At 41.1% G+C, this 12,426-nt stretch overlaps 1 long non-coding RNA gene across 1 annotated transcript in view; it reads left to right on the top strand.

Annotated features, from left to right (window-relative positions):
* The first annotated feature begins 896 nt into the window (after window positions 1–896).
* LOC147324277 (uncharacterized) overlaps window positions 897–12,426 on the top strand; it is a 118,307-nt gene continuing 106,777 nt past the window's right edge. The window contains exon 1 of the long non-coding RNA XR_015130123.1: window positions 897–999. This is a non-coding gene — a long non-coding RNA (uncharacterized LOC147324277). The remainder of the gene's footprint in view (window positions 1,000–12,426) is intronic.

Here is a 12,426-nt window from a genome sequence, read left to right as displayed (position 1 = left end):
CCACCACTATTCTCATGATCATCATAGCTTCATGCAGCAAGAAATGAAAGGAGCTCCAGACTGAGAGTGACTGATGGGTCATTTATATTTCTTGCAACAAAGTAGTAAAGGCACCAGTAGTTGTCACCTTGTCACCGAGCTTCTTTCCGATGGCTTTGTAGCCCATTCCAGCCTTGTGCAAGTCTGACCTCCTTTGACAGCTCTTTGGTGTTGCCCATGGTGGCTGAAATGAAGGTTGGAATGGAAGATACTGATTCTGAGCACAGTATTACAGTATTTCACTCATGCAAATAAATGTATAACTGTCATGTAATTTTTTTCTGGATTTTTGATATTCTGTCTCTCTCCATTAAAATAAAAACTACCATAATTAAAATAAATAAATAAATAAATATTCATAATAAATACGGACATTTAATACCACACAGGGGTCGTCAATATCAACGGCTTAAAGAACTGAAGTGTGTATGTTCATATTTGTGAGCCTGGTTCTGCTGGAGGTTTCTTCCTGTTAAAAGGGAGTTTTTCTTTCCCGCTGTCGCCAAAGTGCTCATAGGGGGTCGTATGATTGTTGGGTGTTTCTCTGTATCTATTATTGTAGGTCTACCTTACAATATAAAGCACATTGTGGCGACTGTTGTTGTGATTTGGCGCTGTGTAAATACAACTGAACTGAAATTAAAGCAAATATAAGTGGGCAATCTGCTGCGATCGCCTCCACGTTTCATATTAAACTTCACGTTTACAGCGTAGTGTTCTCGTTCGCCTCCTTGCCTGTGTTACATGAATGCAGCGAGTCCGGGAAACAAGTTTGACACTCGGCCCGGTGACCGAGGTTTGGGGCGTTGACTAAACTTTACTCAGACCAATCAGAGTGTCGGAATTCACGGTGAAACTTTGTAAACAACTTCTACACGCTGGTTTAAAGCTCGTCCGCCGTATTTACTACGAAACAGCGCGGTGGTGCTGCAGCCGAGAGACTCAAACGACTCAAAACAGGTGAGACGCAGTTATGTGTGTTACACGCTCGCCGTTTTTGTCTCCATTCTGTGTTTGTGTCTCGCGCACCGTGCGCGCGCCCCCACTGTTTGTATGCGTGCTGTCGTTACTCATAGTAGAGTGGGTGCAAAAACAGCTGTCATTTCACGCGACAAGTGGAGGAGAAATGCGCGCTGGGCGTTTGGAGACAGTCCAGAAAGACCAAATGTAACCGTTTTATGTGGACGCGTCGCCAGAGGTTGCCTCAATGTATCGAATGACGTCGCCACTATATGGTGAATTCCAGTCCTGAGTAGGAACAGCTTGTAGCTGCTGCACGTCTCCATTGGATCGTTTCGGTGTAGTTTGAGCAAAGTGTGTCTGTTGCATCACCTAAAAGCATGATTAGCGAGACTTTTCATCAGTCGGTGGGATTTGAATTCAATTTTAGAGATTTCCTTAAAGAAGAGTGGGCCACTCTTGCTTCCCCTCTTCCTGTCGACATGTATGTGTGTGAGGCAGCGAGAGAGCGCTTGGTCCTGGCCGTTTAAATTGAACAATCCTTGATTTCTCGGAGTAATTTCAACGAGCAGGCTAATGATGGAGCACACTTCTGTAAAAATCACTCAGCATTTGCCCGCCGCCTGAGTGAGACAGACCTGTTATTAGGCTGCTTCACAGCCTGTGAATGCGTCAGGTTGCTATAAGAGCAGGTATCAGAAGCTGCTTACTCAAAGCCTGCCTCAAATGTTTCAGAGGAAATTTGACTCTGCAGGACACGAGAAAGGAGTCGCGCTGAGAAATGTTGAAAAAGCTCCTTATAATGTATGAAAAGCCATAAATCAGAGTCACGAGTCAAGTTACACCTGTTTCTCTAATTTCATTTAAATATGCGATTTTCTGCGTGTTTCACACTAAAATTTACAGACTCCAAGTTTAAACTCCGTTCTTGATCTGCGAGCTCCAGTGGCGAGAAGCAGTACTGCCTGCTGTGTTACTGTTAAGTGTGAACAGCCTGCTGTAGACTGCGGGAGACTCGGTTCAGAGCGGATGTGGGCACAGCTTTCGTTGTGGAACATCAACATCTGCATGCTCTGTGTTCCCTCAGCACGCCCACTGCAGCGAAGGAGGAGCCGAGACAGAAGGGGGAGGAAAAGTTTCCTGTCAGAGTGGCTGAGAAAGTGAATCAGGTTAAGTTTGGCAGGCAGTCAGACCTGGGGGGGGGCTTCAATTTTAGACTTTTTCCGCTGTAACTTCTCTGGAAATGTGACGCATTTCATTTTGTGGTCTGTGAAGTTGATTTCTTGATGGTATCATGCTCATTCTTAGTACATTTCTGTTTTGAAGAAGTTCATCTCAGCTGTCTCCTAACAGCGTCCAAAGCTTAACAGTTGCTGCATTTACTTGTCTGCATGCGTCCTTTGCCTCTTTTTACGGGCAGTTTTTGGTTTGCTGATGTTGTTTTGGATAGAAAGCGACACCACGGTAGACAGGGTCAAATATAAACCCGAAGAGTAAACTTGTGGGTATATTTTACTTGGAATTATTGAGTTGCTTACACTAAACTGGCAAAGTTACATGTTTAACAGAAACAGAACAGAGAGACGTGTTTTTCACAAGTCTTTTCCATATAATGAAGACTGTCCAAATATGCAGTTTCCCAACGTTAATTTGGAAAATTTCCAAATGCTGCCACCAGTTTCCAAAGATTATGTAATTGTGAAATTGTGCAACTAATAAAGGCATTATTTTACTCTTTAAAGTTACACAAGAAAATCAGCCCACATGTGTTAGTTTGATTGTTGTCGTCTGGCTGCCTCAGTTCACACAAGCTGTGTGTCAGCTACCTGTTACCACTGAAACTGATTCGGTAGATCTCAGGGAAATTCTGTGAAATTACCCATCATCTTATCTGGCCCTCAAACAGAATCAAATAATTAAAGTTGAGAAATGATCCCCGCAGTTTCACAATTGCATCGCTTTGTTTCTAACGTTTTTAGAGTGAGCAGGCCGTGTCATCACGTAAAAACTCCACCTATGTCCCAGTTTGTTCTGTTTTGCACGTGACGTATCAGCTGCCGGTAAGTGTGTGGGTTTTATAACAGCTGGACTCACAAGGCGCACTGTGGTTTTGTTGCATTTGCATGTCAGTTAAAAACAGAAATACTCTGAGGAAATACGAGTTTGTTTGTTTTTTACGTTTGATAGCATTCACCGCAACATTTGATTTATAATAAAAGCTTTATCGCTGTTGGAGTGCCCTTTAAAACTATTGTTGCTCATGACCTCAAGCAGCGATCAGACTGTTGAAGGGGAAATGAGAATTGTTTGTTTTCAGGTTGGGCTGTTAACCACCCTGACAGTACATGAAGCACGCTGACGTCATCGTTTCCCATCACAGCACCTAAACACAAACAAATGTCAGCTGTGACTTACAGACCGCAGTGTTTTGGTGGTTAGATTGCTTTGAATACACAATGTGCCGACCCCCGACGTAGGTTAGACGAAGATAACGATCGTACGTGTTGACTCGGTGCCGATGTTACATATAGAGAAGAAAAAAGAGGCAACACAAACACAAAGGGTAAAAGGATAATAGAGAACCATATAATAACATTCTGCATTATGTATCAGTTATTTTTGGCTAGTTAACGAGTGAGTGTGAGCGACGAAGAAGCTGCTTCCTGCAAAATACTGTTGTGGTGATACGCATCAGTAATGAAGTTGTTGACGTCATTTTGGAGTTTCACCTTGAGTAAAAAGTTGCTCTTCTGGGAAGTCACTGTCATGGTTCTTGTAATATCACAGATGATGTCGATATCAGCTGCTTTGGTAAAGCGGCTGATCTCTTGTGTGTATTTCTCAGAAAACAGTACTTTGCCAAACTAAACGGCTTGTTGGTGTTTCGTGATGCTGCTCGATGTCGGCCTGTGAGAAACAAAGACGAGTAGAAACGACGAGTCGGTGTGAGAAGAAGTTTCTTTAAGCGAAGACTGCTGGCATGTTTTCAGTGGAGCAGGAGGAGGAAGAGGAGGCAGAGCGCGGTTGGATTGTGTCTTCCGATGTGTCTACTACACAACTGGACTGGGATCTCTGAGATTTAACATCTGCTCTGCAGGAAAGAACATCTCGCTGATGCTGATTATTCCAGCTCACATCCTGTAGGGATGCAGTTACATGAGTTACACTTTAAAGTAGGGCTGGGCGATATATCGAGTTTTTAAAAAAATATCGATATATTTTCATACGAGATATAAGATGTGACAATATCGTTTATATCGATATAGTCTATGTTACGTTATAATTATACTTGTGGAGCCGCAGGTTTGCCTCTCTTTCGTCCACTTTTGTCTCTACGCAACGTTACTCGGCCTCGCCTCTCCTTCACTGAACACAACTCCGCCTCCCCCATAGCTTCACCTGCAGGCAATGACAAGATGAAAGCGGAAAATCTCCGTTAGCGAGTTACCGCGGATCGCCCCGTGCGTGGGGCTGGACGGCGTCAACGTGTTAGCGAGTTAACCACGCTAACGACATGCAGCCAGGAGGGGCTGCACGGCCTAAAATCCTTTCATTTTCTCAAAAATCGACAGTGCGCCTTATGTATGAATTCTGGTTGTGCTTACTGACCGCGAACCGATTTTATGTGATACACAGCGCTCAGCAATCTGTCAAAAAATGTTTTAATATGACCGCTTGATGGATTGTCGGAGGATTACGCCTACCGAGGAGGAGCCTCGCGGAGTGATACGTACTGTGTGTGTATAAGGACCACAAACGGCACCTGTTCAGAGACGTGGTGCAGCTGTGAAATCTGTCTCTTTGTTATTATGCTCAGCGTCTATTAGTTTACATTTTCACTGCACAATTGTGAGCTTTTTGTTATGCACAAAAACAACATTGTTTTCTTTTATTTATAGACCATGATTATTTAATAAATGCTGATAATTTATTTTTGAGTAATTTCTTCGTGTACATCTACGCTGTATGTAAATAAAAGTGCCCGTGTGACATCTGGGACACAGTGTGACTAAGAACTCTCTTTTTGTTCTTAACTTATGGCTTTAAAAATAAATATCGAGATATATATATATCTTATATCGCCATCCAGGTAAAAAATATCGAGATATGAATTTTGGGTCATATCGCCCAGCCCTACTTTAAAACGTTCACGCCAAATGAACTATTGACTTGTTTATGTTGCTGTCATTTTCTGCTCCGTGGGTAGTTTTGGCTGTCAATGAAACATCTTGGTTTTGTTTGTTTATTTGGTTTTTGTTTGTTTGTTTCTACACCTTAAAGTGGCAGCATCACAAAAAAACCATTTATACTTGTGTTAAGGGTTTATTTATTGATGTCTAATTAAACTGCTGTTGCAATAATACTGGTGTGTTTTACTCGTTAAAAGGGGAACACAAAGTACAGCTTGGGCTATTAATAAACCTCAATGCAGTGCAGCTTTCTGCTGCATATTTTTAGACACTGTATTTGTTTGCTGTACTTCACAGCTGTGCATTATTGATGCACAATCTTTGTCTTTGCCTGATTTCTAAGGTCACTACAGCTGTTGTAGGGTGTGTCTTGTTGTTTGATAGGTATGTCAGCTGTTGACATTGCAATGTTTTGGTGTTGCAAACTCCCCTGAGAGTCTACGTCAAGACATGTCGGTGCATTTCCCAGAGGTACGCTTTTTTTTTTTTTTTTTTTTTTTAAGCAGCACAGTGTACCACTTTGCTCAAATGGGGCTTTTTTTTTCTTCTGTGAAGATGAGTTTGCATCTTCACATCCGGTGTGGTTCATATAAAAAAAGCAAAGTTAAATCAAACTAAATGAAGTGTTCTGTGAAAAACAAAGAACACGAGTTGGTATTGTAAAGGGAGAACAGGAGAAAGTTATTTATGTCCTACATTAAAAAAATCAAGGGTAGAAATGACTGATGTCTTCTGGTATGAGTAATGTTTTGTCGTGTATCTCATAGAAAGAGCAGATTTCAGTTGCCTGTGCGATATTTCACTCATGCTTTATGATCATCTTTGAGTGTGGGAACAGTTGTTACTTTCAATCTGATTGCTGAAAAAGCCGTGTTAGACGAAGCTTCTCATCTGAGCTCTTTGCATTTTTATTCTTCATCCAGTTGTTTACTGACTTTGTTGAAAGAGCGTAATTAATGCAGCAACTATGGGCTTTTTCACATTTGTTCATAAGTGGTCGAACTCCGACCTCTAGTGGTGTCAAAGTTACCCACATGCAACATTTACATGACGCAGTGAGATACAGTGTATGGAATGCCAGGACTGCCATAATGAATTAATTAAATACACCATTAAATAATTAATTAAATGTGGCAATAATGAATTTATTAAAATGCGAAATAATTAAAACGCTGATCGAGTCAAAACCATTGCTTTGGCCTGGTGGCCATTGTTTCTAGCACACAACAACCGGCATGTGGAAGCTAACAGAACTGAACTTTGAAAAACCGTTTGTGTGTCACCAAATACCGTTTTAATATTTTTTTAGCCGAGAATGTAGTGGTTTAATCTTCATGTGTCTGGTCGGTTTGTCAAGATACAGCCTCTTTGCAAAAGTGCTTCGATGATGTCGGAGATGTCTGCCCAGTCTCACGGCAAAGCGTGGGATAGACCCGCTCGCCTCGCAAGCAATCGAGCTGTTATTGCCACTGACAAAGCGCAGGCCTGGTACACAGCTGTAATAACCCCCGCTGACTTCTTTTACTGAGGTTATATTTATCAGGGATTTATTTCCCGATGTTCTTATGTGTCCTACGTGTTTCAGTCACCAATTCTGAATTATAAACATGTTTAAGGAGGAGAGAGAGCAAATAAATCTGTTTAACATCTGATCTTTGGGTTTTTGTTCAGTAATCAGCGTGACCTGTGTATAAACGCATAAAAGAGATAACGTTGGTGTTTCCGTCATGTAGTAACTGCTGGCTTTAACTGTACAAAGGTTGTTCGACACTATGAAACACATACAGACTTCATGATGTTCGGCTAATATTTTTATTGTGAATATTAATCATGAGGGTAAACGGCCCTGTACACCACGCAGCGAGGTCAGCATGTCCACGATATCTTCAGCTCTCTGAGTTAACTCAGAGTTTCCCAGCTGACTAATCTAACGGTCATCTACGAATATTTCACGGCTCATATCAGTATGATTTTACAGAAAATCATCCGTATTACTGCCAACTATTCCAGAGACGTGAAAATCTACAGCATAAAGAACAAAAACATATAGCAGTCTAACAACACTGTAGCAGAGATGAAGCGTCAGTTTGTCCAGATCAAAGTGGAATGAAAGTGATTGGTTGAACAGGTGTGATCTGTGTTTTCTGCATTTTCATCAGTGTAAGAGACTCAGCAGCAGATTAGGATAACAGTTATACATTTAATGAATCACCAAATGAATACACACAAGAAACGAGCAAACCTGTTCGGACAGTTTGAGTTTGTGTTCCCTCAGCTGCAGACTCGCTGCTGCTTAAATGTTTGAGAGGAAGATTAGATATAAACAAACGTCAAACATAGACTCAGTCTGCTTTCACATTTGATATGAGGCCAGCACGTATAGTGGCTGTGTCCTGTTTTAAGATCATACATGTAAAATTGTTGTCTGACCTCCGTCGATCCAGCCGCTCAGAGTCCGTGGTTACCATGGTTACTGCATAAGCAGCTGTAATGTTAACAGCTGGCACTGAGGAAACCTCCCGGCAGCATGGGTGTTTATGTTTTTCATTGCAAAAGAACCGTCTGAATGGTTAACTGAAGTTAACTTGGATAAATTATAGTTAAGGAGTATCACAGATAACGCCTACGTGAGCTGTGCGACTGTTCACCACTATACTGAAATCAGCAGGCTATTACTGAAATACACGTGCTATATCATAAACTATGATATAAACAGGGAGGTCCTATTAACATGTTTAGTTTTACAGGACACCTTCCTGCCTTTAGTCTTCTTCATGAGCAGTATTAGTTTTCTTCTAACATCCAGAAGTCTGCACCATGTGTTTCATAGTTTGTAACAAGCCTTTGACAGGTAAACATAACATGACCGAAAAAGCAAAAAAAAAAAAATAAATCACAAATTGTATGTTAACCTTGTTTATTTTTAGTTAAGTAAACTCTAAAAATTCTAACAGACAGCTGGTGCTTAGAATACAGTTGAATAACTATTAAAAAACAGATGATATAATATTTCTGTCCAGGTTGCAGACTTCATGATGAGCATGCTGTTGCAAACTCTGCTCCTCTCGGTGGAAATGCGCCTTCTCTTTCCTCTTTGTATAAAAACATTTTAAAAGTCAGTTTAATCTCAAAATTCACTGTTAAATCCAAAACACACCAGATAAAGAAAAGCGAACGGTTCAGTCTAACACATGTGCCAGTGAACACTATATTTACTTATCTTGTGCAGAAAAATGCGCTGACATTGTGTTATATCGAGCACCGGCTGCCCAGTTAAACTGTCACTATCACCAGGTAACTAGGCGTGTTTCTTGAATTAGCAGCAGGTGTTAAACAGCTGACAGGTGAGGAGGAGGATGCATGCAGGTAAACTGAGGGTCTGTTGAGCTGATCGCTGGTGTCCTGAGAAACAACTCAGCTCGTTCTTTATGTTACAGAAGCACAGAGACACAAGACCAGGTGGAAAGAGACGATCATTCGGTGAAAATGAGAATCTGCGAATGCAACATGTGGAACACGGAGAGTGGAATATGTAAACAAACTGTTTAACTTAACCCCCCCGTTAAGCTGGAACACCGGGGCTGTGAGCTCGGTGCACTCTGTCAGCTGACTGTTAGCAGAGCTAGTGACATCTCTGAAAACATCTGAGCACTTTTGCAAACATGTTCTATGTTGACAACCTGACCAGACGTGAAGATTACGCCACTACATTCGCAGCTAAAACACTATTAAAAGTGTAGTTGGTGACAAAAAAACGGGGTATTCTAAAACTGTACACCACCACCATTGCTGCCTGTTCATTCTGGGATACCTGGCTGCCCCAAGTCCACACAAGCAATCGATTATCTAGGATCGACCTGTCTTGACTTACTTTGCGGGCAACCAATCAAATGTTAGATTTGACCCCGCCCACTTAGTTTGATGGGTGAGGCTGACAGATAAAATTATTTCAAGGAGAGAGATGAAGGGGACAAAAGTGCCAAAATGAATTAAATAAATAAATCATTAAATAATTAATTAAAACTGTCAATAATTATTTAAATGTGTTATTAATTAATTAAATATGTCAGTAATTAATTAATTACACGTGTCATAAATATTTATGTAATTAATTATTTCCAATTTTAATTAATTATTGACACAATTAATTAATTAATTATTTAATGGTGTATTTAATTAATTCATTATGGCAGTCCTGGCGTTCCATACAGGTGACACACCGTTACTTAGTGCAGTTGTAATGTGCGTTTAGGAACTGGCGTCACAGCAGTCTGGCTGCACGCAGAGGGCGTCGTTATGCGCACAACAACTTTCTAAATTACAAATATCAATTATTCTGACATTTAAAGGTTGGATTTCAAGCACTTATTTAACCTCAAGTACTTCTCAAGAATGTGAAATCGCCGCTAACAACACCTGCAATTATTTTTATACTGAGCAATTATTTCATGTATTGAATTATTAGCAATTACACGGCACTGCTGGTCGTGGTTTTTGTTTTTTGTAATGTTATTTTATTTATGGAAAAATTAACCTGCCTTTAATTGTACACTTATTAACATGTACTTAACTTTAAAATACCACATAGTTAGTATATTTAACTAATGTCAAGCAAACATTTTCAAATGTGATTCCTATTGTAGAGTGAAATATCTCCCAGTCTTCTGCTTTAATGGGTTAAATACAGAGTGACAAAAATGCAGTGAAGATTTTCTCCATTCAGTTTTGATCCACAGCGTTAGGTGAAGTTCATTTTATGAACGTTCAGATCCACATGCTGTACACGTAGGCTGTCAGCGCTAGATGTTCCCCCATAGTGCTCCAAGTAATCACGGCTGCTATTCTTATATTGTACCTCTAGATGGCAGAATAGTCATGCTGATGTGCTTTAAAAATACACTGTAAGAATCTCTACTCACTCCCTGAGACAGTGTTTTACATGACAGAGCATCAGTCAGCTTAAGTTATAGGATTCAAATTGAGATTTTATTGTTTTTAAACTGCAAAAAACACACAGAAAACCATTTGTATCACGTTTAGGGCTGCGTACTGTTTGGAATATCTACCTAGAAGTGCTTTATGCTTGCTTGGCTCAGTTGTTGTAGTTACTCTGAGAAATCGAATATTTTTTTAAAAATGAAAAACACGAAGTGTGAGCCAGTCAGTCCGAACGAGTAAACTAAGTAGCCATTAAGAACCGAAGAATCAATAAAGTCTAAGATGCAGAAAAATAAGTAAACAATAATAAATGTGTAATAAATATTAATAAATGTGTAGTGATCTTATCTAGTTAAACTAATCCTCACAATAGACATTGATCACTCACTTCCTGGACTTTCCTGGATTTTTTTTTTTTTAATTTTCATTATCCAGTCTGCCATCCACCCATCCTTCCATCCACCCATCCATCCATCCAGGATTGATCCAGGAGGTGACCAAGACTGCCACAGATCCAAAGTGAATCCAAAGTCCCATCATGTTGAGTGCAGCCCGCTAACATAGCATTAACAACAGAATTCAGCATGTTAGGGATGTGAAAAGGTGCAACTGAGGGCAGACAAATAACTAACGAGCTCGCTCCGTCTGTAGAAGTCGAGCTACATGACCTTCTGTTGGCCCTGTGATCCCAAAGCCTGACCTCAAGTTGGAAGTTTATACTAGAAGGAAACCAATCTGGACGACGTTCCGCATAGAGGATGGATGTGGATTAGAGGAGAATGTTCTGTGTGTGTGGAGGGGGGCGGGGGGTCTGCTTGTTCGGGAGAAGGAAGGATATAGTGTTTTATATCTCCACACAGGGTGAAACCCCCACAGTGAAAAGAACTGAGCCATATTGTTGCCTCGTGTTATTCCTTCATTCTGAATCTCCTTGTGTAATGCGTTAGATGGCTCAGGGTGATGGGAGTCATTTACAGGTTAGTGGCTGCGTGGATGTGTGTATTAACATTTTTGTGGTATATTTTAATTTAAAGAAAACTTCCCTTGATGAAGACTTCCCAGTCAAAGGTGTGCTTTGTGAAATTCTGGCAACAACAAGGATGGACTCTGGTATGAACTGTAGGATCAGGCTGATTGTGAGCGTTCACGGGGAAACTTGAATGGAATCAGAGCTGTGTCGATCGCATGCATCACTTTGTGTTCAGCTTACATCTGTGACGCACACTCATCGAGACGCTGCACGTGCAAGGTCGGTCCAGTAGGTGGGCTTACAGTACGGAAAACAAGCTGAAGTTCCCAGGCTTCAGTGTTTTGCTGGACTAGCTGAGGAGGCCTCTTACTTGGCTCAGTCCACCTTCGGGTCCCTCCTGGCTCCGGCCTCTGTAGATTTAGACATTGTGGGTTATTTTTAACCTCTTGGCCAAGCTTTAAACTGTGAAGGGGAATAATGGGTGTCTAAAAAAACCGTTGACGTTGTTGCACGGGAACGTGTCCATCAGCTTTTCTTTTGTTTAGTACAGCAGATGTGCCTGTATAGTGCAGTGGTTAACACATTCCCATGACAAGGGTAAGGTCACTGGTTTAATGGCTGGAGACATCAGGAAGGGCATCGGGCTCTGTGCAGTCAACAATGCAACACTGACCCCTTGTGACAAAGGAGCAGCTTTTTACAACAGATACTTGCTGTATGTTTGACCTGTAGTTGTCTTTACATGCACGTAACAACAAGTATGAAGAAATCTATCATAGGAATTGTTATAAATGTGGCAACACAATCTAAAGCAATGCTGTAATATCAAATGAGCTCAACACAACAACCCAGTTGTGCAGTGTGTTGTCCTTCTATGTGGGGGGCCAATTTGAACCTTTTTGACAGACCTCACAGTATTGAAGAAATTGCCCTTTCTCCTTGGGGGCAGTTGGTCTTTCCTCCTAACTTGTCACATGAAGATAAATGACTTCATTTGCAAAGGCATGTGGCCCTAATCTGCTTAATTAGAACAAATAAATCCACCAGATTGGTTAAAGGTCACGGCAGAATTTACACAAACTGGCGTATCAGATCAATCTAGCTGATTAATTGCCGGTTGTTTGCCTGCTGTGCCTTTGTCGGTGAAGTCGGTGGTTTGTTGGACGCTGATCTCGTTCTGTGCGTGCGAGTTTGTGGCCCTGTGTTTAAGTGTCATCGGCACTAGATTTGATCACTCACGTCTGAGCTGTTTGTGGCTTCGTCTCCACGTGTGAAACCATTAATGAGACCGTGATAATATTACACTTTACATTCCATCCAGGAGTTTGA

This window comes from Aulonocara sp. 'chitande type north' Nkhata Bay, linkage group LG7, assembly GCF_057382095.1.
Source record: "Aulonocara sp. 'chitande type north' Nkhata Bay isolate Kocher_YH1m ecotype deep benthic linkage group LG7, A_spYH_male_GT1.1, whole genome shotgun sequence".
Lineage (NCBI taxonomy): Eukaryota > Metazoa > Chordata > Actinopteri > Cichliformes > Cichlidae > Aulonocara > Aulonocara sp. 'chitande type north' Nkhata Bay.
This window is presented reverse-complemented; position numbering and strand designations above follow the sequence as displayed.